At 37.6% G+C, this 17,334-nt stretch overlaps 1 long non-coding RNA gene across 11 annotated transcripts in view; it reads right to left on the bottom strand.

The window, feature by feature from the left end:
- The window catches only part of LOC142253425 (uncharacterized), a 106,931-nt gene that overhangs the window by 80,178 nt on the left and 9,419 nt on the right, over window positions 1-17,334 (bottom strand). For 7 of the 11 annotated variants that reach the window (XR_012726735.1, XR_012726729.1, XR_012726723.1 and 4 more), the window contains exons 2-3: window positions 16,224-16,315; window positions 12,934-13,055 (exon numbers count right to left, since the gene is read on the bottom strand). This is a non-coding gene — a long non-coding RNA (uncharacterized LOC142253425). Of the gene's footprint in view, window positions 1-12,933; window positions 13,056-14,803; window positions 14,887-16,223; window positions 16,316-17,334 lie in introns of all 11 variants that reach the window. The other 4 variants (XR_012726758.1, XR_012726763.1, XR_012726769.1 and 1 more) reach the window with 2 other exon arrangements.

Raw genomic sequence — 17,334 nt, 5'->3', positions numbered from 1 at the left:
GTAGAGTGCTCAAAGGGTGCAACACAAGGACACCAATATTTCAGGGACAACATTTAGGGTGTCAGTAAAAGTGAGAGTTTGTATAGGTTGGGAATAGGTGGGGGCGGTGCTGTAAAAGTGAAAAGTTAAAAGAGGTTGTCCACTACCCTTAGCACAGGTCATAAATGTCTGATGAGCGAGGGTCCGACACTCAGCACCCCTGATGATCAGCTGTTCTCGGTGTTGGCAGTGGCACAAGGAACCCGGAAATGCTCAGTTCCGAAATTACTCCGTTTTCTCATAGCGACCACGGCCGAGTACTGCACATCCTTCTAACATTCAAATCAGTGGGACACAGATGTACAGTACCTGGCCGTGGTAGCTATCAGAAGACGGGCAACTCTGGAACTGAGCATTTCCAGCCATCTGCCACCGTCACAGGCACAGATAACAGCTGATAGGCGGGGGTGCCGGGAGTCGGACCCCGGCCAGACACTGATGACCTATCCTAAGGATACGCCATCAATGTTAAAGTGGTGGACAACACCTTTAAATGTATTTGTGTTGCAAATGCTGCAGAAAAGTTGCAGCTGAAATAAGTAGTCATGAAGGTCTGTACCAAATGGAAAAGCAAAAGGACGTTACATATGTGTCATTATATATTGAGCTACTTGGCGATTTACGTTTTACAACATTCTGGACACAGATTAGATAGTATTAGATAGTAAATTAGATAGTAAATCTATACTGTAATCACTAATATGTTATACAAAACTTGAACTTATGGTGGCATGGTGATAATTCTCATCTTGGTCTTTGTATAGTGATTTTTAATCAGCAACAACACTGTCGTCTTTTGATGTCCCCACTCTAATAAGATTGCACCTCTGTTGTTGTAAGCATGTATTACCTTGTTTGGGGTCACACTCAGATGTACAGTTCCTTGAAAAATATTCATACCCAGTGAACTTTTACACATTTTTTTCTTGTTACATCCACAAACGTCAATTTATTTAATTGGGATTTTATGGGATATACCAACAAAAATAGCAAAATTTGTGAAGTGTAAAAGAAATAATATAGTTTTCTAAATATTTTAAAAAGATAAATCTGAAAATTGTGAAGTGCATTCACATTCAGCAACCTATAGTCTGATAACCCTACAAAAAATCCTGAGTGACCAATTGCCTCCAGAAGTCACCTAATTAGTAAACTGAGCCCACCTATGTGTAATTTATTCTCAGTATAACTATGGCTGTTCTGTGAATGCCTCAGAGATTTGAGAACATTAGGGATGAAACTACATCATGTAAACCAAGGAACACACCAGACCGATCAGGGATAAAGTTATAGAGAAGAGTAAAGGAGGGTTAGGTTATTTAAAAAAAACAGGCTCTTAACAGCTTGTGGAAACTTTTCAATCATCCAAAAAATGGAGGAGTATGTCACCACTGCAAACCTACCAAAACATGGCCATCCACCTAAATCGACAACCCAAGCAAGGAAAGCACTAATTAGAGAAGCAGCAAAGAGGCCAATGGTCACTCTGGATAAGCTGCAGAGATCCACAGCTCAGGTGGGAGAATCTGTCAAGAGGTGAACTATTTATCGTTTATCGTTTATGGAAGAGTGGCCAGAAGAAAGCAATTTTTGAAAACAAGCCATAAGTAGTCCCGTTTGCAGTTTGCATAAACCCATGTTGGGGACACAGCTAGCATGTGACAGAAGGTGCTCTTGTCAAATGAGACCAAAGTATAACGTTTTAGGCTAAATGGAAAATGCTGTATGTGGATAAAAACTAACACGGCACTTCACCGTGAAAAACACTATCCCCACCATCAAACATGGTGGTGGCAGCATCATGCTGTGGGGATGCTTTTCTACAGCACTGGAAGGGAAGTTGGTCAGAGTTGATGGAAAGATGGAGGGCGCTAAATACAAGGCAATCCAATAGAAAAACCTGTTAGAGGCTGCAAAGATTTGAGCTGAGACCCAGGCATAGGTTCACCTTTGTTCAGGACAACGACCCTAGACATACTGCCAGAGCTACAATGGAATAATTTAGGTCAAATTATTTTCATGTGTTTGAATGGTCCAGCCACAGTCCAGCTCTAAATCCCATTGAGAATCTGTAATGAAATTTGACAATTTCAGCCTGTAGATGTGCAAAGCTGGTAAAGACATACCCCAAAAGGATTGCAGTAGTAACCTCAGTGAAAGACATCGTACGTTGGTCCTACAAAGTATTGACTTAGGTGGGCTGAATACAAATACAGGTCACAATTTTCAGATTTATATTATTAAATCATTTAGAAAACCATGTATCATTTACACTTCACAAACACTTTTGCTATTTTGTGTTGGTATATCACATAAAATCCAAATAAAATATACTTACGTTTGTGACTATAATATGAAGAAATGTGGAAACGTTCCCCAGTTATAAATACTTTTTAAGGTCCTGTATTTAGCTCTTAATTATCCCTATGCTGAACTATTAGCTACACCTATGTCCCTGCATCTACGTTTAGGACCAAAAATTCACCAAATAAATGATGGATGAAGCATGAATCTCCAAGCACATGAGTATAATCTTTTATGAGAATACATCCATTACAACCTTTAATGTATAGATTCAGGTTTCTGGGTTTAGTAGATGGTTTCATTGTGATTTTTTTTATTTTTTATTTTCATGTGAATTGCACCTACTTGTGTATGTATCCTCATACAGGGAAGACTGTCAATCATTGCATTAAACCACCACTGCTCAGTCCCTCCTGCTATACAATATTTAACATATTTTCAACATAATAGGTTTGCTCTATTTCCTTAGGGGCACTTTGCACACTGCGACATCGCAGGCCGATGCTGCGATGCCGAGTGCGATAGTCCCCGCCCCCGTCGCAGCAGCGATATGTGGTGATAGCTGGCGTAGCGAAAATTATCGCTATGCCAGCTTCACACACACACTCACCTGCCGTGCGACGTCCCTGTGGCCGGCGACCCGCCTCCTTGTTAAGGGGGCGGGTCGTGCGGCGTCACTGTGACGTCACACGGCAGGCGGCCAATCGGAGCGGAGGGGCGGAGATGAGCAGGATGTAAACATCCCGCCCACCTCCTTCCTTCCGCATAACCTACGGAAGCCGCGGTGACGCCGGTAGGAGATGTTCCTCGCTCCTGCGGCTTCGCACACAGCGATGTGTGCTGCCGCAGGAGCGAGGAACAACATCGGACTGTCGCGTCAGCGTAATTATGAATTACGCCAACGCTGCACCGATGATACGATTACGACGCTTTTGCGCTCGTTAATCGTATCATCGAAACTTTACACACTGCGATGTCGCATGCGATGCCGGAAGTGCGTCATTTTCAATTTGACCCCACCGACATAGCACCTGCGATGTCGCAGTGTGCAAAGCCCGCCTTAGATATACAGGGCAACTGGAATAGTGTTAGGTTTTGTGCGCATGCTACATCTTTGTGGTGACCACAAAGATAAACGTTTTTGGTCTCAAAAAAACGCTCCCTTGGCATGCATTTTTTGCCGCATTTTACAGTGGGTTTTTTACAGCGCTTTTGCCCAGTGCGTTTTTTAAGTCAAATCTATTGACTGGAAGGGCTCAAAAATGCTAGCAAAAACGCATAAAGAAATTGACATGCTTCATCTTTTTGGTCACCACAAAGACGCAGCCAAAAAAAAGCTGCAACGTGCGGACAGCAAAAATGAAATTTCATAGATTTTTCTGGGTAAGGAAATGCATGCAGTTTTGGGACCAAAACTGTATCCAAAAAAGTGCAAAAATGCAGCGTGCGCACAAGGCCTTATAATTCTACATTTAAAGGGAACCTGTCACCAGATTTTTACCTATTAAAAAGAATCACCTTCTGAAGCTCCTAGGCTGCATTCTAGGAAGGTGCACCTTGGCCCTGACTCCCCTTCCAGACCCCAAAAATAACTTTATAAAACTTGGCCCTTAGGTATGCTAATTACCTGTGTTGGCCAGATGGGCGGTCTTTTCTGCTCCTTTCCCCTCTCCTGCCGCTGATTGCCGTCCTCCTTTCTTGATTGACGGGATGACGCCCTCCGTCATCCTCCTCGTCGAATTTTCAAATCTCGCGCCTGTGCAGTTAGGTCAGCTAGTGCAGGCGCAGTTCGCTCTGCCATATTGCGGGCAGAGCAGAAAATAGCTGCCCTCGCTTGCGCCAGTGAGCTAAATGCGCAGGCACAAAGATTATGGACGGGTACAAGCATGGCGCTTGTGAGGTCATGCACAGCGCCAACCTCACCAGCGCCATGCTCGTACCCGCCCATAATCTCGCGCCTGTGCATTTAGCTCACCGGCGCGAGTGAGGGCAGCTATGTTTTCTGCTCTGCCGCGATAGGGCAGAGCGAACTGCGCCTGCGCGAGCCGACCTAACTCTTTTACTTGTAAAGCACCATGGAATAAATGGCGCTATAATAATAAATAATAATAATAACTGCACAGGCGCGAGATTTGAAAATGCGATGAGGCGGATGACGGAGGGCGTCATCCCGTCAATCAAGAAAGGAGGACGGTGATCAGCAGCAGGAGAGGAGAAAGGAGCAGAAAATGAGCCCACCCATCTGACCAACACAGGTAATTAGCATACCTAAGGGCCAAGTTTTATAAAGTTATTTTTGGGGTCTTGAAGAGGAGTCAGGGCCAAGGTGCACCTTCATAGAATGCAGCCTAGGAGCTACAGAAGGTGATTCTTTTAGTTTAATAGGTAAAAATCTGGTGACAGGTTCCCTTTAAGTTGAGCAAATAATGTCAAGGCAGAGAAGGATTGTGCAAGTTGAATTATAAAGCATGATCCTTTTGTTTTCTGAGTAAATAAAAGATATCTGGCAATAGTTTACTGCACCATCCCTATCGAAAACAAATGCATGTTTGGTCTAGCTGAGCAAGAATATGAATGGGGGAGTGAGGCAAGATAGCCGACAGCCAAGTAATGGTTCAGCCGACCACTCTTTACAGTGTACGGGCACCTTTACTGTGGCACAAATATATGCCTTGCTGCATTTGAGTGACAGTGTCCAAAATTGTTTTCCTAGTAGTAGACCTTTTTAATACTAAAGGGAAAACAATAAATCATGTTAAGTAATCATATGTATTTTGTATGTATCCCCTTCTCATTTACAGCACCATGGAATCAGTGGCACGCTATAAATAATAATAATTATTATTATTATTATTATTATTATTATTAATATTATTATTATTATTATTATTATTAAATAAGTAACATATGTTCAATCTTTGAAATTTTATAACGTTAATTTTATTTTTACTGTTATTAATTTTGTACTATTAAAGCAACACTATGTTAATGTACAAAATACACATAGATAGATAGATAGATAGATAGATAGATAGATAGATAGATAGATAGATAGATCATTGTGTAATGATCCCACAATTAAAAAAAAAAAAAACGCTCAGTGACTTAATTTTTACATAGTGCTACCCATGTAATTAACAGTGAAATAGGGATAAGGCTATGTCCGCACTTTGCTTTTTACCTGCTTTTTTGCTGCTTTTTCAACTGCAGCGTTTAATGCCAAAATGGATGTGTTCTGCTTTTCAAGCATAGTCTATGGGAATTTGGGTTTTTTGTCCGCACTGTGCTGTTCAAACTGCAGCCTTTTTGTGGCAGAAATTTGGGCAAAAACTCTGCTTTTCAAAGAAGCAACATCAATTGTTTTTGCCATTTGGGTTTTGCACTGCAAAGCTGAGTTTTTGACCAAAATTCTAACTACAGTGGAACCTTGGATTACGAGCATAATTGGTTTTGGGAGTCAGCTCTTAAACCAAGTTACTCTTATATCAAAGCGAATTTTCCTTAGGAAATAATTGAGACACAGACAATTCGTTCCACAACCCAAAAATATTTACTGTATTTATACAAACTTATTACTGTAATACAAAATAACGTACTGTATTCATATAAAATTATTACAGTCACTAATACAAAATACTCCACAGTAAAAAACATATAAAGCAAATTAAACTGCACTTTAGCTTACAATAAAGTTGTTGGTGTACGAGAGGTACATTATAAGTAATGTGCTGTGCCGGATAGCAGAAAGAGAGTACAATACTGTATCCACAAATGCAAATTCATAGACTATATAGTATATACTGTACTGTACAATGGTATACTGTATACAGTATACAGTACATATGTACAGAAAGTTACCTCCAGTGCAGGTCAGAGCGCGGTGAAAGGACAGAACCGGAAGTGTGCACGGTGAGTATTTGCCCTTATTGCAAATTACTGCTCTTAAATCAAGTTACAATTTGTAAAAAGCTTTGCTTGTCTTGCAAAATGCTCTCAAACCAAGTTACTCTTAATCCAAGGTTCCACTGTATTTGCAATTCCATTCACGCAAATCATTAAGAAATGATGTTATTATTTTACACACTGTAGAAGTTTGTATTAGCCAGAAAAGGCTCACACGACCTTGGGTTAGGCCAGGCAAACTTTCCCACAATGCCATGTAGCTATAACATCACATGGTATTGAACAGCCAATGAGGAGAGACTATCATAGCCTGAATAAAAGCCAGGACAGAGAATGCAGCAGCCAATTTGGGGTGAATCTGGACAGTGAGAGGGCATCACTGCTCTCAACTTGGCAAAAGAGAAAGGGAGAGAAAATCATAAATCATAGAATAAACATTAGATTGTTTACATTTCCCTGTAGCCATTTATGGTGAGGTCAGTTTGACATTACTAAGTCTGTGTTTGAATTAAAGAGCTTGAAAGGGATTGGATACAGTACTAAGAGACATAAGTGTGTTACACATACATTTTTAGACCTGTAGGATTACTAGTGATTCGTAGTGAATCAAGTCCCAACAAATTAAACTTTAAAAAAAAAACACAGACAAAATTTTAAAATTAGAATTTCAAAATATTCACTTATATCTGTAATTAAACTACTACGTCAACTGGTGAAGACACAGGCTGCTCCATAACTGACACTGTGCCTGTGTAGGTTGTACAAAGTAGTGCACTGACATCGTGGATGTGGTATCATTTTATAGATTGCCATAAAAAGAACAACAAAAATATTACCAGGCAGATGATAAAAGGCAAATGTTAACAGTATTAGTTTGTATATGATGCCAAAACATCTGTTAGAACAAGTTTCCGACTTGTCTCAGACTTTTTCTTAGTTGCTGCTGTTGCTACTTTGTGATCCTAACTATCTGAGAAAAATAAACAAGCAATGCATATGAACAATGGTTGTAAGAAACAAAATGCTGGTCAGATAAGGGGCAAACGTTTGTTCCATGCAGCTCTATTTATATATCTGTATTATTTGATTTAGAGCCTAAAATGTAACCTGTATATTCATAGATAGTGTGAACTTTCTGTAAAGACGCCACAAAATGCAAAACGTGTGTATAAAATGATCCTACATGGTGTTTAGTATTAGTTGTCTCATAGAAATGTAACAGTAATGTGCATCGTTTTCCTGCTATTGTGGATTTCCTAGCTGCTCCATCTGTATGCAGTATGTGTGCACTGGCATGGTGACCTCTCTGTGATTGTAAGCAAGCCTTGAAGTTTATATGGGCCAATTGGTTCTTATTCGTCATCATATCCTTTGATTCCAAATTATGTTCCCATTTACAATATGTGTTAGCATTTCCATGTTCTCATATTTTATTCATTTCCTTCTCTGGACTTCCATTAGCCCTTTCCCTTTCTTTCTTTTTTTCCTTTTTTTTTACTGAAAAACATCTAGTCAAATTGAAATGTATTATTCTTCTTGAGAAGCACTCAGACAACAAAATTAATAGAAGCACCAGTGATTTATTCCTCAACAATGTATGTACATTAATGTAAAATTATTTCTTTCTGCTGAATCCACAATCGCATAGCGGCTTGTCATTCTGTATTAGTGCACTTAAATAATTCTAATTATATTCAAAAGAACAATATCTATAATTGTTCCTGTTCTATTCCATCATCAGCAAATAGGTATAAAAAAAACATATTTACACTCATTTAAAAAAGAAAAAAAGTAATTATAATATATTATTCATGTATTATTACTTTAGATTGTATTACTCTTTGTACATGTGTTAATGTTTAAATCCATTCTTCTAAGCCAATTTTTTCTTTATGTAAAATTAATTACTTATCTTTGGATTTACTTGTTTCTTTTTTAATTTATGCATCTATACAATTTGTAATAATGTTGATATTGTCTAATCCAAAATCAGAGAATTACACATACACCAAATTGAAATTGAAAAGCAGTGTAGTAAATAATGGTTTAAAAAAAAAAAAAGAATTTAAGTGTTAATTTAATTTGTTACGTTACATGTGAAATACTATTGTAACGTGGGATTATCTTCCTATCTGGTATAAAATATGACTGTCTACATTAGCCAGAAAAACAGCAGCAAATATCAGTAGTTACTGTTGTACAACAGTTCGGGATTATACAGACGTCAGTTTTTTCTGTTTGAGTTCGGTCCATGTTCTTCACAGATAGAACTCGTACGTCTTATAGTTTTTGGGGGGCTGTTCACATGTCCAGTTATTTTTGCAGATGAAGTAGTCCACACCAAAACACAGACATGTCTACTTTTGATCTGAGTTGTTGATTGACCTCACCAAGGCAAGTTTATGGGTCCCTAAAAGATTCGGACAACACTCAGATGCCAGTCGTGTTCTGTCCATTTTCCACTTACTATTTCATAGGAAAAGGTGAGAAACCTCCATCAATTTAGGGGGTTGTCATACAATAAAAACGGATGAAACTCTGATGGTAAAAACCGACACTGACCAAAACTGGTCCAATGCACTGATGTAAATCTGTCAATTTTTGCATACAATAAAAATCACGGATATCTGAATTACTTATAAGTACGGAAAGGCTACATTTTGTTTAGTACAGTGGCAACTAAAATCCGAACCATATCTTTGAGAGCGGTTATATGTTTTTCACCCTATAGTATGACTGAGTTCACACACAGGCAATAGAGGCATAATCGCATCACGATACCACAACTAAAAACGAAACAAACAAACATCTGTACATGCCAGTATGTGTATAATTGTAGAATTGGTTTCTATTGTTAATCTAGATTTTTCCAATTGCATTGTTTCCATATTGAAAAGTAGAAATATTATCCAGAGCGGTGAACTCAATACAGCTTTATAAATTACTTTTTTATTATTTCGCAATCCAAATAAACTCAATTTTGTATCAACAAAAAAGAAAAAAACTCTCCATGCATCCAGAAATACTTTTGCAAAAAATATGCCCCATTAAATTTCTATTGTATTCCTTCCTTCCCAGTATTTTGTAAAGGCGCTATATATATATATATATATATATATATATATATATATATATATATATATATATATATATATATATATATATGTGATATATTCAAAATATGTTGGAGAATGGTCAGTTTCTGAAACATTCTGTGTTATGGGCCATTAAAGAAAGATAAATCTGAAGAAAAATGGAGTGCTGCCTTCTGATTTTTTTAATATATTGAATGGACGGTAAGATGCTGTTTATGAAGAATTTTTTTTGCACCCAAAAATCTGAAAAATCTATGTCATATATTATATATATATATATATATATATATATCTCGCAGAATATATGCTCTACATTCTGACGCTTAAGTTTCTATAACTTTCTATATTATTACTACTAGTCAACTTGCTTGGATTTCAACTACTGTAATAAGTGGTAAAACAAGCTTTTCCATTATAAAGTTTGTAAATGATTATTTAATTGCTTAGACCAGTTTCACACAACAACATTTGGTCAGTATTTATAAGCCAAAACCAGGGGTGGATCCTACAGAAAGTATATTGGAAACACTTGCACATCTTCTGTATTTTGGACCCACTCCATATTTTGGCTTACAAACAATAAAATAAATTGCTGACCAAAATACTGAGCAGACCTCTGACCTCTTTGTGTGGGGTTACATGGAGGCTTTTTGTAGTGAAACTTTTCCTTTTTAACTATTGAGTGACAACTGTATTAGAAAGTTTTTTAATTAATCCAAAGTCGTCTTCTGAACTATAATATTACTACAGTGGGGTCTTACTGACTTTCTCCATTGTAAAATAGTGACACATTACACAGCAACAGGTAAAAATGGCAAATATTCTTTAGGCGGAGATTTATGGCCAATGCCATGCAATCATCAATGTTCCTGGTTCTAAAAAGTTGGCTTCAGCAAGATGACTCAACACCACTACCTCTATTTACTGAAACTGACGGGACTCCATGAAAACAAGATAGAAACTGTATGCAAAAGGGGCATATGAAGGTAAAATGGTTACCACAATTTATTGTATAAAAAAGGAATAAAAAATAAGAGTGTAAGGTCAGATCACATTATAGCTGTGTAAATGCTTTTAAAATGGATGATAAACAGGTTAATTTAATGACCTCTTACTAGCAAGAACTTCTATCCTTTCTCAATGTCAGTGAATAGTTATTTGTTTTCATTATTTCATTGACTTATATGGGAAAGATGTTCATTGACTTATATGGGAAACATGTTCATTGACTTATATGGGAAACATGTTCATTGACTTACATGGGAAAGTGACAGAGTTGTGGACATGCTCTCTGGCCTGTGCAGAGGTCATTGTGCTGATAGGAGAGAAGGAGAGCTTTGACGTCACCTATTGGGAGTCCTATGTTTACTTTCAGTATGATCCTGTCTGCACTTATAATGAGATGACTGCTGAGACGTGATCTCTACAGAACTAGTACAAATCAGCCTAATATAAGGCACATAAAATGTGCACGAGGGTCATCCACAAAAAAATAAGTATCCAAATTAAAAAAATAAATAAAATAATGATGCTTATGTACTTTTCAAAATACCTAGTGAAGAGCTTCTGAAATACATTATAAAAATTCTTAAACTTACCAGGTCAGTTTTTTTGGCTGTACTGGTATATAAGGCTGTATTTCTGTGCTCAATTTATTGATTTATTCAATTTTTAGCAAAAAATTATTCCACCAAAAAGATTAATATAGATCTTTATTTTAGGCTTGAACTTCATGGGAGTTTGTAGCATCCTGACACTATTTTTACCATATGAAGTCCAGTAGATTGAACTGTAGTGCAGGCATTGCATTGTGCACACTACAATGGTCCATCAGCAGTTAAAATGTTGCGTTTCAGGCTGCAACAAACCCCCCCAACTTGGCCCTGCAATTTACGTTTCCCTTATTTGGGATCCTCTCTTCGTTTGACCTGTATAAACTACATCAAAACTTCACTGTCAGAAGCTGTAGCCAGAAAGTACTTGGGGGGAACTGGTAAGAATCCTTAAGACTCAAGGTAACACCAGAGAAGAGTCAAAGCTTGTTTAAGAACTTTAAGGCCATGTGTGCACTAGAAAGTGCCTTTTTCTTAAGATAAATCCAGACCCTCCTAAAGAATCCCGCACCCGCGGTAAAAAAACGCACCAAAACCGCAGCGAAATCTGCATGCAGTTTTACCGCGGTTTGCCGCAGGTTGGTCCCAGCAGATTTTTACCATTATCTATGGCAAAAAAACGGAGGTACCTGCGGAAAAGAAGTGACATGCTCATTAATTCCGCAGTGGAAAATCCGCTTGTAAATCCGCGGGTATAAAAAAACGCAGTGTGCGCACAGCATTTTTTAAAACCCATAGGAATGACTGCAGCAATGTTAGACACATTTTCTGCAGAAAATCCACGGCAAAATCGGCGGTGAATCCGCAGCGTGCGCACAGGGCCTAAAGGTGATTTTATCTTGTAGATCCCTTTTATCATGACAGAACATGACAACCATTACTATAAACTCATGAGTTCAAGTCCTAGAAACTTGGCTTTAAGGCAAAAGTAAATGTTGAGGCGAGTTTACATTATTAGTATTATTATAATGGTATTATTAGTGGTAGTAGTGGTGTTGGTATTATGTTTTTAGCAGTAGTAGTGTTGTTATGGTTTTTTATTACTTTTACTAGCAGTAGAAATTGTGCCAACATACTATACAATGCTGTCCATGCATACAAGAGGGCTACAATTATTTTTTTATTTTTTTTTAACAAAGTGCATACAAAAAATACCATATGCAAAGATAGGAGGGCACAAGCTATTGTACATATAATTTGGTTCATTTTGGTGTCTATGTATAATATTCATTATTTTTCTATTTACAATAACTAAAATAATTGTTGCCATAAATACATTTTGGTTACATTATAAATAAAAATGAAAATTGGATTATCAGACAAAGAATTATGGTGAGATTCCAGCATATTAATGAATGTCATGTCATAATGTATTTTTTATTATTATTATTATTATTATTCACATTTAGTGAAAGTACTTATAAATTAAAACACTTGTATAATTTTATAGTATATATCATTGCAGCATAGAAATGCAGATAAGGCTGAATTTAGTTACGAATCAATTCCTATTAAGTGATGTGCACGAGTAAGGCTGGATAACATCATACAGCTAAGATTCCTTTTACTATTAGCATTTGTCTTTATGCTTTCTATATATGTCAAAAGATCATCTGACAAAATTCCTTCATTGATATACAATGTCATGAAAAGAATTCAAAATGTTGAGAAAATTTGTATCATTTCAGTAGGACTCCAGCTGAGGGCATGTGGCCAAGTACTGGCTACCACATTCCCTGACCCAGAATAGTTGGAGATAAGTCTGGGGCTTCCTTTTTGCATCAAATGTCCATTAAGTTTAAATAGATGGTTAAAAAAAAAAAACAAGTAAACAGTTCTATTCTTGTGAACTTAAGAAAGTAGTAAAGAAGTCTGCAACTAGTAATAACTGATCACACTGCAAGGCACAGCAGTTACAGAAAGGATTGCAGTTTTCTATATGTAACTTTACAGACAACATATTGTAGAGATTCCCTTACCAGATATAGATATTGCCAGTTCATTTACAGGAAAAGCATGAATCAGCACCATGATGATGATCTGACATCACATTTCATGTTCTGGTCTCAATAGTCTCTAGTCACAGAAATATTTCTCATACCTAAAGATTAAGCAAAGCAAATGTTAATAAAAAGCAGTGCACATGAGTTATAGATTCATTCAGTTAATACTTTAGCTACACTTTAATTTTCACATTTGACTTAAAATGTGTGTAAATAGGCAGAAACAGAGAAATAGACAGAATCAGAGTGAGAGACAGATAGACAGAGAAAGAGACAGTATCAGAGTGAGAGACAAAGAAAGAGACAGAGAGAGACAGAGAAGAGACAGGATCAGAGTGAGAGACAAAGAAAGAGAGACAGAGAAAGAGACAGAATCAGAGTGAGACAGAGAAAGAGACAGGATCAGAGTGAGAAAGAGAGAGATACAGAATGATAGACAGAGAAAGAGACAGAGTGAGAGAAAGTCAAAAAGAGAGACAGAGAGAGATAAAAAAAGACAGAGAGTGAGGCAAAGAGTGATATACAAACTGAGAGACAAGGAGAAAGTCAGAGAGAGACAGAAAGACAGAGTCAGGGAGTTAGAGAGGCAGAGAGAGAAAGAGAGAGAGAAAGACAGAGAGAGAGAGAAAGAGAAAGCCAGAGAGAGACAGAGAGAGAAGAGAGAGAGAAAGAGAGAGAGAAAGAGAGAGAAAGAGAGAGACAGAGAGAGAGAGAGACAGCGAGAAAGAGAAAGCCAGAGAGAGAGACAGAGAGAGAGAAGAGAGAGAGGAGAGAGAGACAGAGAGAGAAAGAGAGAGAGACAGAGAGAGAGAAGAGAGACAAAGAGAGTAGAGAGACAGAGAGAGAAAGAGAGAGACAGAGAGAAAGAGAAAGCCAGAGAGAGACAGAGCGAGAGACAGAGAGAAAGAGACAGTGAGAAAGACAGAGAGAATGGGAGAGACAGAGAGAAAGAGAGAGAAAGAGAAAGCCAGAGAGAGAGAGAGAAGAAAGAGAGACAGAGAAAGAGAAGAGAGAGAGGAGATAGAGAGAGACAGAGAGAGAGAAGAAAGAGAGAGAGGAGATAGAGAGAGGAGCTAGAGAGAGAGAGACAGCTCAAACTACACTGTGGATTTTATGAGAGTATCTGACTGTCAGGTATGGAATACACAAGTGCCAGGCTTTTGAGTGAGGTGGTCTCACTGATAGTTGGGGTCTTACAGCAGTGATTTAGTTTTGCCCTGTAGGGGTCCAGTTTCCAGAGCTGTTAGTATGGACAGTAGAGGTCCTTCCTGAATAGCTAACAGTGGGGATTAAATGCATCAATGGTCAAAAGTTATAGGGGCTCTGCATCAATGACCCCCGGACCTTAGGATTCTTCCAGCAGGTCTATATCATATTAACCGAAGGCCCCAATAAGTGCAGTAATTATTGGGGTACAGAACAGAATCCCAATTAGTATGTCATCTGATTTAAACTGAAGAAAAGCTCCAGATCTGGATACATCTGGAGTACAATGCAGCAAGGAGAATGTAACAAAGAATAACCTGATCTCACTAATTGACAATATGCTTCGTTGTCTCTAAAGACACCTGAGTTGTCTGCCTCTGTGCCTCATGCACCTGTCTGCAAATCATATGGGGTGAGAGGGGCATCTGCACTGCCATGTGGTGGGCAGGGGACTCCTTCCAGCACATTAAGGTGATGAGAGCTGTGACTTCAGAGACAGGCTGTGTACACACCGGTGAGGCTGTTATTACATCAGCCGCACTCTCTGCAAAATCTCACATTTTGGAGGAATGTAAGTGTTTATTTAAACAGAAGAGTCACTTGAGAGTGAGTGGAGACAGCAGCCGACCAGTGCACTCACCTCTGCCTTACCGCAGGACTGGCTTAACCCTTGCCTGTGCACTGGGGATCCTGCAACTTCCTTCCCCATGATGAATAATTAGCCTACAATAATTGAATACATGATCTTACTTGCAGATTCATGGGCGTTTAAAACTGCAGATTAATTCCTGCATTCTCATAATTACACTCATAAATGATATTAGTGAGGAAAGCCTCTGTAACCAATGTCTGCCTCCAGTCTTTTGTCCTAGAAGAATGTCATATGTCCAGTCCTTCCTAAGCTGGCATTACACTCCTAGCGGGGTGATGGATTCCCTGCCCCAAACCACCATATACATTATATGGGCTAATGGATCTGTGGTGTCTATTTCTGAGGCCGGCCGGAATAATTAGCACATATGTTCTAAGTGGATGAGAGTTTAGTGAGCAATAAAGCAATTACCCATCGCCAGGGCTGACAGTCCCTCTAACTAAACTCCAACCAGCAGTTAATTGGAAAAGTCATTTTATCTCCATTGTCTCCAATTAGTCTTGCTAAACTACTACACCAAACTAGTTGCTTTGAGACTAATATACCCCCCCCCCCCCCACTCCCCCCATAAAAATAAAAAAGATGAAGTATCAGAAAAGTGCAGCTAAGTGAAGTTCTGGTGATGCTGGAGGTTATTGCCAGATGGACAAATTGAAAATAAATGTATCAGGACCGAAAATAATGGTGAATTTAGATGTCTACAGGTGCAAGAAATAATATCTCAAAAATTAACTATGTGGTCGGTGCAAGTTATTAGCTATAACTGGTAAATAACACGAAGTTACTGAAAACTAATTAGCATTTTATTTGGAGTGAACTTTTAGGGTTTTCTGTGTTCTTCAATCATGTAAACTGCACAAATTAATATTTACAAACTGTGAGATGACCTGTAAAATCGGGCACAAACACGGAGATGTTTCAGTGTCCACTATACTAACTATATATATACTGTATATATACACTGCTCAAAAAGATAAAGGGAACACTAAAATACCATCTTGTTGCTTAAGTGCTCCCCTCACTTTTTTGTGTAGTATATGTGTGTGTGTGTGTGTGTGTGTGTGTGTGTGTGTGTGTGTGTGTGTGTGTGTGTGTGTAGATACTATATTTGTCTTTTTATATATATATATATATACATATATATATATATATATATGTATATATATATACAGACAAAAATATATACAGACATAAATATATAAAAATATATGTCTGTGTATATATATATATATATATATATATATATATATATATATACATACATACGTACGTCTGTGTATATATATATATATATATATATATATACATACATACTCTATTACCTTTCATTAGGTCAAACTAACTTAAAAGACTGAAAACTGGCAACATAGAATACATTTGTTTGAAAGCTCAAGTTGTGGTTTGTCACCTTAGCAGCAAAGTAAACTTTTCCAGGAATTTACAGCTTCCCAGGGAAAAACCTACAGCCTCTGTGTAGATTTTTACCATCAACTTGTGAACCTACAAAAGAAAGACAACATTAGTTTTCCCCTACCCTGAACAGTCATTCCTGTCCTATGGAGACCAGTGTGCGTGTGCTGTTAGTAAATACAAGTCCTGTAAAATGAAAATGGTTTACAATACAACCATGTAATTCACCCGGTAGATGCCATTGGGACAATTACATAGATATTACACGCATATACTTAATACATAACTTTATGTTATATTTAATATGTATGTATATATATATATATATATATATATATATATATATTATGTATATATATATATATATATATATATATATATATATATATAGAATATATATTTATATATGTGTGTGTGTGTGTGTGTGTGTGTGTGCGTGTATGTATAAAATATATATATGTGTGTGTGTATATATACATATATATACATATATATAAATATAAATATATATATATATATATATATATATATATATATATATATATATATATATATATATATATATATATATATATATATATAATAGCAAAGCAGATTGTCAAAACTGTCTCTTCACAATGTGGCTGCATTTGCGGTGAGCAGAGAATGGGGCATTTTAGTGGCTGCAGACTTTTTTCTTCTATTAAGAGCGATTAGATGGTGTCTATTCAGAGCTGCTGATCCAGAGAGAAAATGGGAGTACTTGAAAGGAGACTTCAAGTGACCTTCTCGTCTCTTTCACACTAACCTGAGCTTAGAATAGCCAGAGATCTTACAATAGACCTCTCCATGTCACCCTTGCAGCGTCCAGCTGAAGGGTTAACAGCACAACTTTCACACACACACATAACAGGGCACTCAGTGGATAGAAGCTGTGTCAGATATGGAGTTTTTGTTCACAGACCAGTTGGGACACTCCAAGCTGTTTAGAAGCTCACTGGTTCTGGTAAATTAGCCACACTTTCCTCCCCCCATAGAGAGAGAATACAACTCCACACAAAGCAGAGATATATTTATTGTATGGAACCATAGAGAGGAAAATCGCTGCACTTGCTCTGCAGCCATATGAG

This window comes from Anomaloglossus baeobatrachus, chromosome 1, assembly GCF_048569485.1.
Source record: "Anomaloglossus baeobatrachus isolate aAnoBae1 chromosome 1, aAnoBae1.hap1, whole genome shotgun sequence".
In the NCBI taxonomy this organism is placed as follows: domain Eukaryota; kingdom Metazoa; phylum Chordata; class Amphibia; order Anura; family Aromobatidae; genus Anomaloglossus; species Anomaloglossus baeobatrachus.
Note: the sequence above shows the minus strand (reverse complement) of the source record. Positions and strands in the feature narration are given on the sequence as shown.